Source organism: Prosopis cineraria, unplaced genomic scaffold (assembly GCF_029017545.1).
Source record: "Prosopis cineraria cultivar Desert tree isolate PC_DT_omini unplaced genomic scaffold, ASM2901754v1 PC1, whole genome shotgun sequence".
In the NCBI taxonomy this organism is placed as follows: Eukaryota; Viridiplantae; Streptophyta; class Magnoliopsida; order Fabales; family Fabaceae; genus Prosopis; species Prosopis cineraria.
This window is the reverse complement of record NW_026555332.1, coordinates 3,213,034-3,217,845: the sequence shown is the minus strand read 5'-3', so window position 1 is coordinate 3,217,845 and position 4,812 is coordinate 3,213,034.

Below are 4,812 nucleotides of genomic sequence, written 5' to 3'. Positions count from 1 at the left end.
ATAAAAATATAAATTTTTAAAATACTCATAATTTAATATATTAAAAATAAAAAGTGATGGCAAATAATTATAGAGATAGAGAAGGTAATATTAGAATCAGTGCATTTAATAAAACCTTAATCTACTCAAAGTGTCTTATATTTTGGGACGAAGAAACTTTTTCAAAAGTTTCACATAATTTGAGACGGAGAGAGTATTAAATATACTTAACAATATTATCTTTCCAAAATAAAAATATAAGTTTTTAAAAAATATTTTTATTTAATATATTAAAAAGAGAAGAGACAGAAATTAATTATAAAAAAAGAAAGAGTAATGTTGAAATTTGTATATTTAATGAAACCTTAATCTACCCAAAGTATTATATATTTTGGGATGATTTTTTTTTTAAAAATGTTTTATAATTTAGGATGAAGGGAGTATTTTGGATCAAGAAAAACTTTTGAGTGTAAACAAGATAAACCTTATAAATTTAATAAACTAGGCACTGTGTCTATGCATGGAATCTATCTTCCTATTACGCATGGAGTCCACCGTCACGTTGCTTTGAAAATCATCATACATGATTAATTAGCAGCCCATAGTCAAAGGTTAGGGTAATTGTTTGATTAATGAATTATGTACAACCTAATCCTATAGGTTAATCATGTGACTGTCGATGAAATTTTGCATCCCAAGACCGTTTTGAAAGCATTAAAGATGGATCTGAAGTTGTTTTCACATGCACAGGCACATAAACACAAATAATCCGACGTAGATTCGATTCACACACAGACAAACATTAAAGCAAATCCCATGTTAAAAATTCGTTTCAAACACTCAAGCAATCAAAGAAGATTTGGTCCCAACCATTGGCTTCACATGCTATGCTTGATTAACAGACTTTAATCAATTAATCCATCTTATACATCATTAGTTAATTCTTTGTGCATTGTTTATTCCGCTCGATGAAGCCATGAAGGCAGTTCCATCATTAACAAAATAATTTAGCTGATAAAGCATAATTATATTGTTTACATTAATTCGGATCTGGTTCTTGCATTTTTATTTTTTTGTCAAAAGTTTGGGATTCTAAAAACTTTCAGGACTGAGACATGCTTTTTATTACCCATTTGCCAAATAGGCCCACTGGGAGTAGCTGAGAAAAGATATTTCTTCTCATCTCATTTATAAATCACATTTTAAAAATTTATTTAATTTTATTTATGATTTATGATGCAGTTTTTTAGATAATATTTAAAAGATATTTATAAAATTAATTTTCATAAAAGAAAAAAAAATAACATAACATCACTTTTTAAATTTATTATACAAGGGCATTTTGAAATTCTATACACTTTTATTTATTGTGCTTTTTTATATTGACATTGATAAGGTTGGTAGAAATGACTTATAAAGAGGATCGAAGAAATACTTCTTTTTTATTACATAATAATCTTTGAAATATTTGTTATATTTATATAATCACTACTTAATAATAAACATTTCTTTTTTATTGAAAGGATTATTTCTTTTATTATTGATTTAGATATTTGTATGACATTTTCTCATCTTAATTGTTACCCTTTTTTTTTTTCAATTCAATTCCATTTTCATTACATTATATTCCAGAGACCTAAACAAGATCCAAAAGTTTGCAAGAATAAACTATTAAAGTGAAAAAAATTATTAGTTTGAACATAATTTTACATAATCGTGTCTACAAGGTCTTAGAAAAGGAGACTTTAAATAATGCGGCCATTATATGTGAATATTCTCTCCTGGCTGCAGCATTAATTAAAAAAAAAAAAAAAAAGTGAACCACTTCAATTGAAGGGAGCGGTCTAATGATGAGGTGAAATAAATAAAGACCTTTCTGGTATACTAGATATGGTTTTGCTCTAAAACAGCGGAGTGTTTGCCATTTTTCAATTGAGTGAAGAGATAATGCAATTTTTTATCTTTAAGTTTATTGTCTTACTTATTAATTTAATTTCTCAAATTTAATTTTTATCAATTTAATCTTATTATTTAAAAAGAAGGTAATATTATTAAAATAAATAGAATATTAATGGTAACCATGTATATTAGTGAAAATAAATGTGATTTAAAACAAAAAAACAGACCATATAGTTTTTTTAGCAAAAGCAGGAGAATAAAAATACAGTTTAAAAGATTATATTGATAAAAATTAAATTAACTTGAGGATTAATTTGTTGTTATTTAATTACATTTATATGTGAAGTCATCTATATACTTTACATATTATATTATTTTAAGAGTTAATTTGTGCTTTAAAACTTAAATAACTCACCATAATAATTTATGAAAATATAATGACCAAGAAAAATGAAACTTGTAGGATCCAATCAATAACTAAAGCAAATCCAAGCAACTAAAAGTTTCATTATCATTTGATTTAAATACAATTAATTTATCTCCCTGGCCAATACTATAAATTATTATAGATGATTTTATTTACATTACTATACCATATTGTAATAATTTTAGCCATTCTTTTACTCAATTAATACACCTTAACAGCAGAATCTGGTGATGGATTAATTTTTTACTAGAATTATTATTAAATTTTAATAGTGTGAACTATTTTTACACATCATAGTAAATTACACTGTTTACAAAATCGTTATCAGTGTATCCTTTTTTAGACTTCATATATATCAACTATAAAATCCACCTAGTATATAATAAAATTTATATTAACTCACGCTATCCATAACTTTTGACACATTTATTTGACTGCATTTTGGTATTGTGTCTAGTTGTGTTTATAAACCTTTTCTTTTTCTTTTTTTTTTGGGTATTTCATTGGGTCTTTTGTTTTTTCTGGGTGTTTCATTGGGCCTAATGCCAAATCCGTCAGGGTGGATGCATATATTCGCTTTAAGGGTTGCTCCAAAGAAGGCCTAGACATAGGTTTTTTTGTTATTGGGCCTTTAAAGTTTTGGGCATTACATTGGGCCTTTTGATCCGCAAAGAGAAAAGTAGGCTTCTTCGTCACTATTTTTTGGGCCTAATTTCACCCTAAAGACAGTCATAAAGAAATAAGAACGCACTGGCAGTAACCAGTTGGCAGGCTCCACGGTTTTCACAATACTTTGGGATTTGGATCGCACAAATTCACTCCCTAATGAGCATTTCATGTGATATGAGATAATCATTAAATTTAATTAAACAACTATAAAAAACTTTTTCATACAACATTGTTCGTGGTGTTAACTACTATTTTCATTTCAAATTATAACATATTTTTAGATAAAATTTTATATATCAATAAACCTTATTAAATACACTTAATAATTTTATCTTTCTAAAATAAAAATATAAACTTTTAAAAATACCCATCATTTAATATATTAAAAAATATATGAAAATTAATTATAAATAGGGGAAGGATAATATTAAAATTAATATATTTAATAAAATCTTAATCTATTCAAAGTGTTTTGTATTTTAAAACAAAAAAAATTCATTTAAAAGTTTTCTATAGAGACTGAGGTAATAATATATTTATCAAGTGTATTCAAGGCGCGAAATCTCAATATCAACAAGTCAACAAAAATTCTTAGATCCCTCATTCATTTTAAGTCCAAACAAATATATTTAGAAAAAACTAATTTTTTTTTTTTAGAGGAACTAGTGATGAGTGTTCTCATCATGAAGATTATTTGAAATTATTTAAAAAATATATCTTTATAATTCTAGTGTTAATAACATCCAATAGCGATACGCAATACTTTCATCAAGTGAATGGATTTGAACATTCATTGGATCTACATCTAAAACATGGCGGTAGAAAGTAACAAACAAAATAACAAATGAAGGTGTTTTATCATTATCAGCAGAAAAATCTCCGTGATGTAAGCTTATCAATAATTTAACATTCTTAATTATTTTCAATTTTGGAAATAAAGACTGGTTGTAACATACCCTTCCGTGCCTATATATAGTGCCTAATTTTCTCAAGTGATTGTACCTTTTTTATGATACGTTGTTGGGGCTTTTAGGATGTTTTATATAATATATTTCCACATGTACCCTTAGTTAATGATTCTTTAAACTCCTAATAAATATTAACAAAAGTATACATTTGATCCCTAATTATTTTCAATCATCTAATTCTAATAAAGTTAGTCAATCACTATAATTTTAAAAAATAAATTTAATATATTAATATATTTTAAAATATTTTGTAAACATTTAAAAATTCAGTGACTGTTTTTTATTAGTAAAATTAACCGTATTAAAATTAGAAGATTCAAAAGAAACTTGATAAAATTAAAAACTTAAAATAATTTTTTTATAAAATTAAAGAATTAAATATATATTCGGCTAAATAATTTTACTATCATAGAATATTTAATTAGGAAAAAGTTATTCGTGAGTAACAGGATTTGTCTTGGCCAAAAAAACAAAAAAAGTAACAGGATTTGTCTGTTGAACAGCAGATCACATCCGGTAAAAAAAAAAAAAAAAATCTACGATTACGAATATAGATAATTTTAATAAAGATCCTTCAACTAGATTTATTTAATTAAAATTCTTTAATTTTTTAAAATTTTACTGTAATCCAAAGTACTTATTTAATATTAAGTTTTTAAAAAATATTAAATTACTTTTCATTTAAATTAATATCAGAACGACCCTACTTCACTTATTCATGTAATTGTGAAATGTTATTAATTGTCCTATTTTACTTTTTTTAAAATGAAATCAAGTGAAAAGCTGATAATAAATAAGTGAAATTGAACAATGAATAATAGTTCATGAATAAATAAATAATATAAATATAAGAATCAATAAGTTGTCTCG